The 13,816-nt window shown below is 49.6% G+C and overlaps 1 long non-coding RNA gene across 5 annotated transcripts; it reads left to right on the top strand.

Moving 5' to 3' along the window:
- Positions 1–8,233: 8,233 nt before the first annotated feature.
- LOC139828249 (uncharacterized) lies at positions 8,234–13,049 on the top strand. Of its 5 annotated transcripts, none has more exons than XR_011739641.1 (4): positions 8,234–8,299; positions 9,922–10,115; positions 10,785–10,896; positions 11,915–12,824. It is a non-coding gene; the product is annotated as an uncharacterized lncRNA (long non-coding RNA). The 5 variants fall into 5 exon arrangements; XR_011739643.1 differs by lacking the exons at positions 8,234–8,299; positions 9,922–10,115 and adding exons at positions 10,131–10,315; positions 12,876–13,049 and having other exon boundaries at positions 11,915–12,334; XR_011739642.1 differs by lacking the exons at positions 8,234–8,299; positions 9,922–10,115 and adding exons at positions 10,131–10,315; positions 12,876–13,049 and having other exon boundaries at positions 11,915–12,369.
- The last annotated feature ends 767 nt before the right edge of the window (positions 13,050–13,816 follow it).

Below are 13,816 nucleotides of genomic sequence, written 5' to 3'. Positions count from 1 at the left end.
TGTCCTGGGGCACAGTGAGTGTGACCCTCCGCAAGCACCAAACAGCAGGTGAGGACCGTGGGGATTTGTACTGAGCTATGATATCTCTAACCCATGAAACTGGGGTCCAGCCTGAGCAGGGCATGTGCGGAAGCTGTGCTGCAGCGGAGGGGCAGAGCTGAGGGGAAGGGCTGTGTGAGGGGCCGGGGCCAAGGCAAGGTGGGCACGCTGTGGGGTGTGGGGAGGTGTCAGCCCCCAGATTCAGCCCCCGTCTGACTGTAGTGCCCTGGGGCTGATGTAGCTCAGTCCTCTGTGTGTTTCTCTTCAGGTGGAGCAGCGTGCAAAGGAAAAGCAAGGAAGGAGGCGAACCTGTGAGGAATAGTGATCGAGAAAGAGGATTGGAGGGCACCTGTGAGTCAAGAGGGATCAAGAAAGAAGACAACGGTGGTGGAACCGCAGGTCAGGAGAGCTCAAGGAAGGAGAAAGTTGATTGTGGCAGTATTCTGACATTGGGCCTATGAGAAACTGTGAGAGTTGACAGCGTGAGAACAATCATTAGTGGAATAACACAAGAAGCAAGTACTGTATGCTACGTGATACATCGAGGACAGAGGGATTGGTACAGGAATGATACATCAAGGGGGATGACGGGGGTAGCTTGTGGTATAGACAACGATGCTTTTATGGCAGTAACAATATATCACTTATGTTATGACGAACTTACCAAATCAGCAAATGCTTGAGCAAGCATCATAGCGAGTATAAATGCAAACCTGAGTTTGTAACAAATGTCTCTTGTCTCACCTTAAAAGAGAGTCGGTGCCACATTCACTACAAATGGCACCCGAACAGGGACTTTGAGTGCGGCTGTAAAGGCAGCAGCCGTTCTGGTGGCAAAGCCCAATTGAACAAGGACAGGGAAACAGAGCCAGGAAACAGAAACCACAGCGTGCGCCCATCAGCAAGAAAAGATGAGCAATTTGGAACCATAGGAGGGAAGTTATCCCTTGAACCAAACAAACCCTAGATGTCCTTCAACTTTTATTAAGAAAGCAAAATCACAATGTACCAGTAGTCCGATTAATGACTTTATAAGAAAGGCTTGCTGATCATGTGCTGGACTTTCCTACAACTGGTACATTTTAGTTGGAGGCATGGCAGAAAGTTGAACGAGAATTATATGAACAGGCAGCAACTGGAGATAAAGCTGCTTGTGAATATTTATCTACTTGGGCAAAAATTATGTCTGCTTTAATAGCGACTCAGAAGGAAGTAGTTGCGCGGGTTGCAACTAATTGTGAACCTTCTGCTCCTCCCTTGCCAGGGAAGGAGGGGGATCCTGTAGATAGATTAGGCAAAAATGCACTGACCACAGATGTAGTAGTGGATAAAGGATTGGCTGATAACAAAGCCCCTGCATGTACACTACAGTGAACACTTTTGGCAAATGATGGTTTGTGGGAGTCGCCTGACAAGCCCCTTGATCCTGGCCCGATGGACCCAGAGTAAGAGCCTGATTTATTCCCCCCGGATCTTACTTTGCAACCGAAAGTGCACACTAATTAAACCATGTGGGATAAATGTAGAGAAGAGGCTTTGAAAACAGGAGACTCGAAAGTGGTTACGGCATGGCCAGTGATCTGTTGTGAACAGCAATCTCCAGGCTTTCAGCAGCTACCATATGATGTTGTAAAGGAATTACCAACATTAGCTAAAGAAAATGGGGTTACTTTATCATTTGTTATACATTTTTGAAGCATTAAGCTCCTCTTACGAACTTACTCCACATGACTGGCGTTCTTTGTTGAAAATGATCTTAACCATACAGTATATTGACTAGTAGTTATCTGATTTTTGGGAGAACTGTACTATAGAGACCGTTGATAATGCATATCGGATGAGATGGATTGATTGCAGTCCTTTAGCTGGGGAATGTGCCCATGCTTTGCCAGATAATCAAGTTGCGTAACCCAGAGAGATATATATGTGGTGTAATAGCAAAACTAGCAATGAAAGTGGTTCGGAAGTTACTGGAGGTTGGGAGAGATGCCAATACGTCCTTTTCAAAAATCTTGCAAGGATCACAGGAACCTTATGCGCTGTTTTTAGACCGCTTGCAAACTGCTTTGGAGAGACAAATTGATAATGACACAGCGCATGAGTTGTTACTAAAATAATTGGCTTTTGAGAATGCTAATGCTGATTGTCAGCGTGTGTTGCAGGATTTGGGGAATAGGGAAAGGTGTACTATAGCAGATATGAGAGTGTGTCAAAACATAAGTCAACTGAACATTATACCAGCTCTCTAGCTGCTGCTTTAGCAGCACAGTTACAAGTATTGGGAACAGAACTGAAATCGAATTGTTTTTGTTGTGGGACACTGGGTTGTGTAAAGAAAGATTACACAAAGTATGCACGCCAGACTTCGAAGGCTGTACCTCCCAGAGATCGTCCAAAATGGGGAAAGGGCAAGCACTGTGTGAGTGAACATCATTCAAGGATTAATGTAAAGGGGGAGCCAATTAACCCTTCCCAGGAGGTGGGGGACAGGACTTCCCCCACCCCCATCAAATAAATTCAAGTCTAAACTCATGACCCGAGATCTCTTCCCTGGAACAGCTGGAAGTGCAGGGCTGGACTTGGCTGCCAGCCCGTCAGTGATGATAATTAATTACTGCTGTGGTATTGCTTATTCCCAGAGGAGTGTGGGGGCCTTTAGTGCCTAGTGTGCATGCTTTGTTAATAGGTTGATCATCTACTACCAAATTGGGTTTGTTTGTTTTACCTGGAGTAATTGACTCTGATTATCAAGGTGAAATCAAAATTATGGCATGGACACCTGTGCCACCTTGCTACATCCTGAGGATGCCCCCAGATTTGCATTTTGTGTTCCTTCACTTAATCAAGAGGAGCCTATGAAGAGATAGCATTGGGTGGTATCACCACAAGGGATGAGAAATAGTCCAACCATTTGCAAGACAGTAGTTGCAGCAGCTGTACAACCTGTGAGGAAGCTGTACCCCGCAGCTTGTATCTGTCGTTATATGGATGATATCTTGCTTGTCATGTTATAAGAGCAGGAACTACAACAAGTAATGCAAGTCCTATGTAACGCTATACAAAAGGCTAGATTACAAATTGCACAAGAAAAAATTCAGAAAACTGCTCCATGGAAATATTTGGGGTGGCAAATAACAGAACAAGAAATCATTCCTTAGCCAGTAACTCTTAAATTCCATAATATCATGACCTTAAATGACTTACAAAATTGCTAGGAGCCATAAATTGGCTCCGACCTATTTTGGGCATTGCCACAGAGGAACTGTGTCTACTTTTTACACTTTTGAAAGGAGACCTGAATTTATTGTCTACTCAGGTATTGGATGACAAAGCTCAGCAGGCCATATAGAAAGTATTCGATGCTGTTGAACAAAAATAGGGATGGGGACGCAATTTGCAGCTGCCAGTTTGGCTGGCACTCATAGCCAATACCGTCCAACCGTTTGCAGTACCGTTTCAATGGGACAAGTCATTAAGTGATTCTTTAAGAGTTGGAATGGGTTTTTCTAGCTCACACACCAATGAAAACAGTTTGGATAATAAAAGAAATGTATGCAAAACCAATAATTAAAGGCAGAGAATGTTTGTATGCTATGTATGGGACAGACTTTGAATGTATATTTATTCCTACAACAAAGGAGAATTTGCAATGGTAATTAACTGAAGATGTGAATTTCCAGATTGCATTGGCAACATATGCAGGGAACATATCAGTTTATTACCCCCAACATAAACTGTGGGCTGAAATTGGTAATTTACCGTTGTAGGGCAAATGCTGCTGTCAGCAACGACCAGTAAGTGACAAGACTGTATTTACTGATGCCTTTGGTCGCTCACGTAAAGTTGTAATTATGTGGCTAAACTCAGATACCCAGTGTTCCAAACACAAGGTAGAAAAAGGAGACCAAGGGTCAAACAAGTTCTTGAGCTGACAGCTGTTAGGATCGCTTTTGAGTGTTCTGTAATGAGCCTTTGAATGTTGTAACTGACTCATATTATGCAGCTGGCATACTTAACCGCCTGGAAGCTTCTTTTCTGAAGGAAGAGGATAATCCTCTTTTGATGGCTGAATTGAGAATGCTATGGTTCCTAATAAATCATAGACGTCATGGTTTTTATGCAGCGCACATCCGCTCTCGCGCTGCTCTTCCAGGACCTCTTGCGGAAGGCAATAGGAGGGCCGATGCACGAGCTGTGCCGCTTACTGTGCCTAAAGCCTTGGAGCAAGCTAAATTATCACATAAACTCTTTCACCAGAATGCAAAGTCATTAAAACGACAATTTCAAATTACAACGGATCAGGCCAGGAGCGTTCTTATGTCCTGCCCTGATTGCCAACAGTCGGCACCCGTGCCATCCAAAGAGGGTGTTAATCCAGGAGGGATTACTGACAAGTACGGCCAGCTGATGTAACGCGTTGTTCTGAAGTGGGTAAATACGTACGTGTTTCTGTAGACGCTCATTCCAGATTTCTCGTTGCGGCTGCACGCACTGGTGAAAGAGCACGGGACGTCTGTAAACAGTGGTTGGCGTGTTTTGCTGTTTCAGGAGTTCCAGGATATGTAAAACCAGAGGAAAGCGGAACGCACGCTGGATTAGAGGAGCGATCCCCCGAGTGCCCAGCGCGCCGTAATAAAAGTGCCTGCTTTTTAACACTTTCAAAACAGTGTTAGAGAGTCTGTTTGCCGACTTTTCGGTATCATTTTCTGGCGACGAGGATGGGATAATCTGCCTGACCTCCCGTGGACCCCAGGATCTCTGGGACCTTGTGCCGGCACCGGGGAATTCCCGGAAGGGATCACAGATCCTCGGGCCAGCTCGGGACGTGGGTAAAACCCCATCAATGAGATAAGGCACTTTCATTGTCTGGTTTGTTTGCAGGCTGCCTGCGCGAGACGTGGGCGACACCAGCGCGTTGGGTCTGCGCGTTTTGGTAAATTGGGTAAATTAAAAAGAAATAAAAAACTAAAGAGGAAAATGAGAAAACAATAAAAGAGAAAAACGAGGGAACAGTAATTTGATAAAGGTACCTTTAGTGATTTTGCTGTTTGTGCCTTAGCAATTGTATGATTGTTTGTGTCTTTAGTGATTTGTTGTTGTTGTTACTTGTGTCTTGGGTGATTTTGTAGTCCAATACTTATGGCTCACCAATTGTCTGTTATTGTGATTGTAAAATAGGTAGTGGACAATGGACAGGAGCGATTCGGAAGAAATCCCGCCCGGGCTGTGTTTTGTGATATTGGAAAAGGATCGTTTGACTCCCTGGGGAACAGCAACCAGGGAATATTGTAATTAATGGTGGCCACTGTAAATAATATTAATATGCTGCACAGGTCTGGGTGGGTATACCCGAGATGTGTAGTATAGCAATGCACTACATGCAATATATAATGAGATATGTTTTAAATCATATATTGTCTATTATATAATGCATATTACACAATACAAAATGTTAGATATGCATTGTATTTGAAAAAGCATAATCAGAGAAAGAAATTGAAACCAGTAAAAGGTTTGTTGACGAACAGATATTGGTGTACAATACACAGAGAACATTAGATCAGGATTGTCCCTTGGTGAATGCAGGGTGGCATCCTGATGTCCTTATATCGGGGGACAGGCTGAATTGGTATGGACAGTGCATTTTATACGGGATTGGACACGCTGTGCCTAAAGCTGTAAATACGCCAAAGCCTTCTGAGATAAAACAGGATCGTCTGTGCCTCATTTGCTACACCCCTTTACCTGTTTCCCAAATTGATTTAGACTGTATTTACCATTGTAAAAATAGAGCTTTCCCCCTTTAATTTTTGTCATGTATTGTAATTCATAGAGATATTGGAGCCCGTCCTACCTAAACTGTAGAAAAGACAGCAGCCATGTGTATTTTTAAATAAAGATTAAATCAAGTCTGCTAGCTCATTATCTTTAAGCGTTCTACTGTGATCACCTCCCTCCCAAGGTTTTGTGTCTATTGTATCAGGGCCTGACACCCACGGCCACAGTGGATGAATCACCATGGGCACAGCACCAGGACCCGCTTGTTGGTGTCCAGGGTATCCACTCCAGCAGACACTGTTAGTAAAAGAGCACATCATGGAACTGGAGAACCATCGAATTGTGTCATTATACACATTCACTGCTCTTTTTTCTGCTTTATACCCCTGGTAGCTTTTTAAAATGGCACAGTTTGAAAAGGATTTCTGTTTTGGCCCTGCACACGGAGGCTGATTTTCCTTTTCTAGGGCCTTCCACCCGGTTCACCGCACCCGTGTGATCACTGCGCTGCACGTGGGCAAAATCAGCTGTGCCCTGTGTTTCTCCCGTAAAATAGTAAGAACGCTAATACAATCGTGCCAGGAACTACCTTCACTGTGAATATTTGAAGGAACCCACTGCTAATGTATTGTTAATGGGTACTTGCATTGGGGATTAGATGCAACAAAAATCCATACTTTCTTTTATCCTTTGCTGTACAGGAGGTGGTTGAACTTTTCTATAGCAGATTCAATCACCTGTTGTAAAGCGAGATGGTTGTCTCCTGTGAGGAAGCAGGGTAGATTTACCCATGCTCTATAAGCACCATGGATGAGCTATATAGAGTAACAGCTTAAAAACAAACCAACCGACAACAAGAAGCTAACGATCAAAACAACAAAAGGAAAAAAACCCCAAACAAACCAACCCAAAAGCGCAGAGGCTCCTGAACGCCCCCTCTCAGTGCTGTGATGTCCGTTTCCAGGGAGCCCGTGGGGTGTCCCCACAACCGCAGACACAGGTGACCCGGCTGGGTGGTGCCAGCAGAGAACAGTTGGTGTGACCCAGCCCGCTGCGCTGCCCTGGGAAAGCCGGGGACAAAGGGCCGGGCCGGGGCATGGGGAGGTTGGTTCCAGCTCACGGACCAACTCACAGCGACTGCGGAAACAGCCCCGAGCCGGGAAGGGCCCGGCCGTGTGCTCCTGTCCCCCCGCCGCGGGGTCCTGGCTCTGGACATCGTTGCACAGGATCGTTTGAGAACCATTCCTGAAGGATGCGCAGCGCCCAGAGCAGCAGCGCCTGCCCGGCTGCTGCTCAGCCGAGGGTAAGGGCTGGAACTGACCCTGTAACAGCAGCAGAGCTGCCGCAGCTGCGGGCGAGCCGAGTTACTGCTGCAGACAAGGCACGGGGCACAGGGAGAGGCAATGTATTTTATTAGGACAGAAGGCATCTTTAGGAAAAAAACACATTTTAGCAATGTCGGGCTATTATCTTTTATCAGTGTGTCTGCCATGTGCGCGGCTCTGGGAAAGCGCGTTCGGGGAGCTCAGGCTGCCCACGGGTCAAGAAAAAGCGCCCGCGCTGCGGGGCCCGTGGGCGCTGCGTGACCGCGCTCGGTGCTGCCGTCTGGTGGCCACAGCCCGGAACTGCAGCTGGGGAGCGGCGCCCGGTGCCCGTGCCGGGGGTAAGAGGGGGGCGCTGCCGCTGCGACCGAGGTCGTGCCCGTCAGAAAGGGGGGGGCAGCGGTCGGACGAGCCGCCGGGAAAAAAAGAGGCGCCCGGCTCTCCCGGGGCGGCCCCGCTGCGAGAGGAACGGGCGAGGCGGCAGCAGGAGGCGGCGGCGTCTCCTCGGTCCCGGGCACAGGGGAGAGAAACCTGCCGGCCGGAGCTCCTTAGGGCTCTCTCTGTTCACAATGAATTTAAGGGTAGGTGACCACCCGCCCCCCTTGTCAGCGTAAAGCAAAGGAGCGCGGTTTGTTGTTTCCTTTCAAACGCGGCTGCTGGAAGCCGCGCGGGCAAAGGGCGTGGGGGTCCCGGCAGGGCGGAGAGCAGACGGGTGAGGGTGCAGAGCGGGCCAATCAGATGGCGCGGGAAGGCTGGGGGGGGGGGCGGATCGCTGATAGGCTGCCAAGGCACGTCAATTGCCATTCTGTCCGCCAATCAGATTGCCGGAGGGGCGGGTGTCGGACGCTCCGTACTGCGCATGAGCAAACTGCGAGTACTGATGGGCCAAGAGAATGATGATTGACTTGTCTTCGGCAGTCAATCGTGTTGCGGAAAGGGGCGGGTGCTGCTCTCTCCCTACTGCGCCTGCCCTCACTGCGAGCTCTGATAGGCGGAGAAAATGGTGATTGACGTGCCTAGGCAGGCTATCATTTTGCCGGAGGGGCGGGCGTTGCGGGCCTCTGGGCGCCGGACGGAGCATCCAATAGGAGGACAGCGTGATGGGGTGGAAAGCAGCCAATCAGCGCGGGTCCTGGCGAGCGGGTCTGTGGTGTCTCGGGGTGGGTACCGGGAATTAACGGGAACGCGGGTCGGGGCGGTTGCGGAGCGGTTGCTGCAACCGGCGCCCGGGGACCTGGAGGTAGGCGGCTCAGGGCAGCCCTTTGTGAGGTCCCCGGAGGCGGCAGAAAGGCAGAGGGGAAGGAGGCGACAGCCGGGGGCCTCCCGCCGCGGGACGGTGGGAGAGTGCGAGGGGAACGGAGCGGCGAAAGAGGCGGCAGGTGACTGCGTCCGCGGCGAGGGTGACCGTGCCGTTGGAACGGGGGGAGTGGGATGGGCCGGCGCGGTGAGGAGGCGTTCGGTTCGGTTTTCCCGCTGCCCTTACGGCCGAGCTGGCGAAGCTGGTGGGAGCGAAGGCGCGGTTGCAGGCTCGGTGGCGTGGCGGGTCGGGCGCCGCTTCGCCGGGAGCTCGGGGCGAGGCCCGGCGGGTTCTGTGTCCTGTACGTGCGGCTTTCGTTCCGCGGCTCTCTGTGTGCTTTTTTGTTTTGTCGCGTTTGTTTTCTGGGGTTTATTTTGCGGGGTTCCCGCGAAACGCGGCACGACCGCTCGCCCGGCGCTGCCGCGGCGGTCTCAGTGCTGCCGCCCTGTGGCGAAACTCGGGTACTGCAGCGCACGGCCGGGGGAAGAGGCGCCGTTTGACCCGAAGCGGTCAGAAGTGCCAGAAACCAACGCCAGAACCGGCAGGAGCTGCGGCTTCGCAGTTCTGTCAGCATTGATCTTAGGACTCTGATTTTGATGCTAGTCGTTTTTACTTACATTACGCTACAGTGTTCTGTTTGGTACTGCTAGTGGGTAACAAATGATAATATTTCGTAGATTTATACTGCCAAAGAGTTTGCAAGTATATTGAAAAGGGGGAAATTCAAGAGAAGCTACCAAGTTAATGTATACTGCGATGAAGTTATAGAAGATGTACCCTTCATTAACCGGTTCACGTGAGGTAAATGCTTTCTGACCGCCTGCACGATGAGGGGATGTTTTTCACCTTTTAGATCCTTCTGCACGACAAGAGGGAGACAGAAGATTTAATAACACATTGTTTAGAAGCTGAGAGCTTAGTTTATATTTAACTAATAGATGTGTTGTGAGTGAGAAACTAAACATTTATAAGTAACTTCATCAATTATTTCTTAGGCTAGATATATTGTATGTTCAAAATTTAAAACAATTGTAATTAATATGTAGCAGCTGTGTGACTATAAGCAATGCAAGAGTATCCAGTCGTGGGAGCACTTACAGAGGACGACCCCCAGAGCTCCCCAGTGCAGATGAAAGAAACATTGCCTGCTTAACGGTGTAATTGACTCTGCTGTCAAGCTTATTTCTCCGTGTCAGTACTAGCCCATCCCGTGGCCTCACAGGGCTGTGTCCTGTGGCGGTGCTGTGGGGAAGGGGTGAGATGCTTTCCTGCACCGGTGGATGTGTTTGCTTTTATGCTGAGCGTGTCCTAAACGGTGTCAGTTTGTCTTAATGCTGTCTGGCGTTGCTGCAGTTGCTCTGGTTTTTTGAGGATGCCTTGTGTTTTGAGGTGGCCCGTTTCCCTCGAATCCTCCGTTAGCTCAGCTGCTCTCCTGTCCCTTCTTCTGACTAATTCCTCTGCTTTCTCCTGCTCTATTTTTTTCAGAGGCTGAACTCTAATTTGGAATTTCTGTGTTTCTGAGGGGGAGCTGTGAACGCCCGATGCTCAGCAGACCCCCCAGCCCAGGCGGGGAATGGAACCTGGGGAGCAGCGCCCAGGTGGGAGACGCGGCGCCGTCCTCCGTCCCCAGCGTGCGGCAGAGGAGCAGGAGGCGACAGCCGGCCGGGGGCAGATGCCGGGTGCGTCCCCAGCTCGCCAGAGCTCCCGCCGAGCCTCCTCCCGCGGCCCCGCTCGCTCCGTGCAGCCGCCCCCAGCTCCGGCAGCTCCTGCGAACCCGTCCCGTGTTCCTGGGCCGCTCCCAAGCCCCGTCGTGAAGGCGGCAAGCCGGCCCTCGGCACCTCTCCGGTGGCCCCTGCGGAAGGAGCAGGCTGGGGCAGGGGTGAGCTACGGTGCTAACGGCCGCTGCTTCTTCTCTCCCTCTCCCAGAGGCCGCGCTGAGGATGTGGCCGTTCACTCCCAGCCGGGGGGATGCCGTTGGCTGCGCCCGCCTCGGGCTGGCGAGGCTCGTCTGACAGCGTGGCGGGAGAAGGGACAGGGGAGCACGTCCCGTGCGTGGACGGGGGCTGCTGCTGCTGGAGCCAGAGAGGTTGGGGAGAGGTAAAGAGGAAGAAATGCGGGGCCGTCGGCCCAATGTCCGCTTCCTGCAGCGGGCGAGAGAGCGAGCCCCTCTCTCCGGGTGGCGAAGGCTCCCTCTGCGCGGCGTGCGGCAGGCCGGGGGCCAACGTGCGCGGCAGGGTCCGTGCGCGTATCCTGGAGCGGGACGGCTGCCTGGCGAGCGAGCCAGCGAGGCTCCATGTCCCCGAAGCCTCGTCTCGTAGGAGCCCTGACACCCCACCGTGTTCTCCTAGGCTGAGGACGGCCGAGCGCCCCGAGTTACCGGAGAGGAAGGGAGGAGAGAAGGAGACGGGAGCGTCTGAGCTGTTAGAAGCCTCGTGGCAGCCACCGAAAGTGAGAGCCGCTGTGAGTCCCTGGCCCTCAGGGCCTCATCCCCCACTTGCACGTCCTAGTGCCTCCCTGCCCCTCCTTGGTGGAGGTTTTGGTTTATTATTATTATTTTAAAATTTTGCTTCCCTATACCTCTCCTTTTCTCTTTATTTTTGTCTCCTGCTCCATCTTCTATGGCTGTTTTTCCCTTTTCCATATCTTTGTCTTGATCTGCATCAGTCTCTTTTTTTCCCCACAGTTTCTCTGGCCTGTTCCCTGCTGTTCTTTTCTTCTCAGTACCTGTACGTGCAGCTCTTATCTCCCACCTTCCTATCTCTCTTCTTCCTGCCTTGCCCTTCTCTCTCTATTCGTTTGTCTCGCTCACTGTTGCTGGTGTTTTTTGTTCAGCATCTCGGCGTTCCATTCCTCCTTCCTGTTCATCTCTTATTCTTTCTGACCTTTAATGCTGCTCCCTGTCCCATTGTTTCTCGCTGTATCCCTGTGTCCTGCTCCCTACCGACAGTCATATTCTTCCCTGTCCTGTTGGCCATCCCAGGTTTCTTCCTCCATCTCCATCCTCGCCCCATCTCTTGGTCCTGCTCCCTACCCACCCCGGTTCCTGTTTCTCTGCCCTTCTCCTTGTCTTACTCCTGGTTTCTCTGTCCTCTTCCCTCTTTGTTTTTGTTTCTCTGTCGCTCTGCCCTGCTCCCTGTCACTGCGTTTCCTCCTTCCTGTCTCTGTCCCGCAGCCCGGCGCTCACTTCTCCTTTGTCTGTCTCTCCCACTGCCCATTCTAGGATTTTTCCCACCGTCTCTGTCTCCTGCTCCTTGTCTCTCATTTTGGCCTCTTCTTCCCTTTGCCCTGCTCCCTGGCCCTTTTGCCCCTCTCTCTGTGTCACCTTGTCTTGCTCCCTGTCGCTATCTTTCTCTGGCAAGCTTACCCTCCTTTTCAAAGGAATCACAAAATCACTTTGTTGGAAAAGATAACTGCAATTTAAAATATCTTTACCCTTTGAAGAAACAGCCTGGAAAAGATAATTTTTTTTTTTTTTCAGTGGGGCGGTTCACGAGGACGGATGGGCTGCTGGGCTCTTCAATGACAGCATCCAGGGCGAGGAAGGAAATCTTGGCTATACTTGGGTGATGTCTGTGTTCTGTGTGTATCTGGGAAAATTTGTTCTAGGGAACTCAGACTGCCAATGAGTCAAAAATGGCCTGGTTATCCAAAAAACGCAAACGCTCCAGTGGCCGTATCAACAGCTGTACTGAAGATGGTGCAAAATACTTTTTTCTCCACTCAGCTGTAGCCTTCGCAAGAAAAAAGGAAGTGTCAGGTTCCTCTCCAGCTTTGTTCTGAAGGGCTTTTCCTCTTTCAGCTGGATGTCTGCTGCCACCGTTTCACCGCGGTTGCCCCGTCTTCTGCTACAGAAGTACCAGACAGACAGAAGGAATCCAGAGCGGTCTGCCCGTACAAGGTACGGCTAGGACGCGTGTCTGCGTTTTTCCTAAGGTATTTGTAGAGTGGACTTTAACATTAAGAATGCACCGACTTTCCTTCTATATTTTTAATACGAAATATTTTACCAGAAGTACTAAAAATAAGGCCTGTTCTGGAGCACGGTACACCTGTGCAGAGCTCACCTCCCTCTGGTTATTTTCTCTTCCTGAAAGCGTAATCTTCTGTTTCTGTGGGCTTACTATTGGATGATACTATGGAAATGATTTTGTACTAAAAGAGGAAAGGAGGTGTTTGTAAGAGTTCAGATGTCCAGAAGAAACAACCTGATTCAATGACAAATGCTTTGTTCTTTTTCACTCAATAGGTTTTTAAAATATCTTAGAATAGTACTCAAAAAGCTGACAGAGATACAGGCACCTGGGCAAATCGGTTTTGTTCTGCGTGTTTGCCAGGTGTTCCCAAGAAGCACTTTCAGCCTCGTAACTGGTGGCGGTGAGTCCATGTGTGGTTTGGATGAGTTATTGTTTCAATAGTGACTTTTTTCTCTTAACCTACAGTGTGTAGTTCTGACTTCAGTTGGTAAGAAATCTTCCAAAACGGCAGCATTCCTCATTCCAAGAAGCTGCATTTTATGAACCTGCCCTCCGAGTGGATCTTCCCAGGTGATGTAGTGGGCAGTGGCCTCATCAACAACAGGACTGTTCATTTTCTTTGAAACAACCAACCAAAGTCCATTTCCTTCCGCAGAGCCCAGCACAGCAGGCCTGGCAAAGGTTGGTGGCACCGCTGGGCTTTGGGTTCCCGGTTGCGACAGTCGAGCTGTCACGGTCACAGAAACGTGTTCCCCTGTGTGCTGCAGTGCAGCCAAAAGTGTTCGTGAGTCTGACGCTCCTTTTTCGTAGCCTTATGCTGCACTGCAGGAATGGGGATATTTATTTATTTTTTAAAGTAAACCCATGTCTTCTATCTCACTGATTTTCCTATCAATGAAACTTAAAGCAAATAAAATGGTCTAATTTACATGTTGACTTCCATAGTTAAGAGTAATTGTTGAGTAGGTGCAGCATATAATTTATTAGGTGTACTTAAGCAGATGGGTATTTGTTCTAAAAACTGAAAAAGAGAGGCAACTGGATGCTATGAGTGTTTCCCCAATATCTGACAGCGTGCTCTGACGTACTTTGTTTCTGTCTGGCTCTCAGTGGCGCTTTTCCCTGGCAGGTCGGGGTGTCCCTCGTGCTTGAGCCGTGCAGCTGGCCACGTGTCACTGCTCATCGTGCCACACGCCAAGTGTGAATCGATAGCTCTGTCTAAATATACATAAATGTAATAATATGATTGTAACAATATGCCAACATCTGCAAGTCTAGAAAGATATTTGTGTCCAAAGAGAAGGCTAAACAGGTGCGTAAGTATAAATGGATATTCTAGATAATAAGTGGTGATATATATAAGCATAAACAGATATTCTGTATAAGTTTAAGCAGATATATACATG

Source organism: Patagioenas fasciata, chromosome 6 (genome assembly GCF_037038585.1).
Source record: "Patagioenas fasciata isolate bPatFas1 chromosome 6, bPatFas1.hap1, whole genome shotgun sequence".
NCBI lineage: Eukaryota > Metazoa > Chordata > Aves > Columbiformes > Columbidae > Patagioenas > Patagioenas fasciata.
The sequence above is the reverse complement of the archived record's forward strand: the minus strand, read 5'-3'. Positions and strand labels throughout refer to the sequence as shown.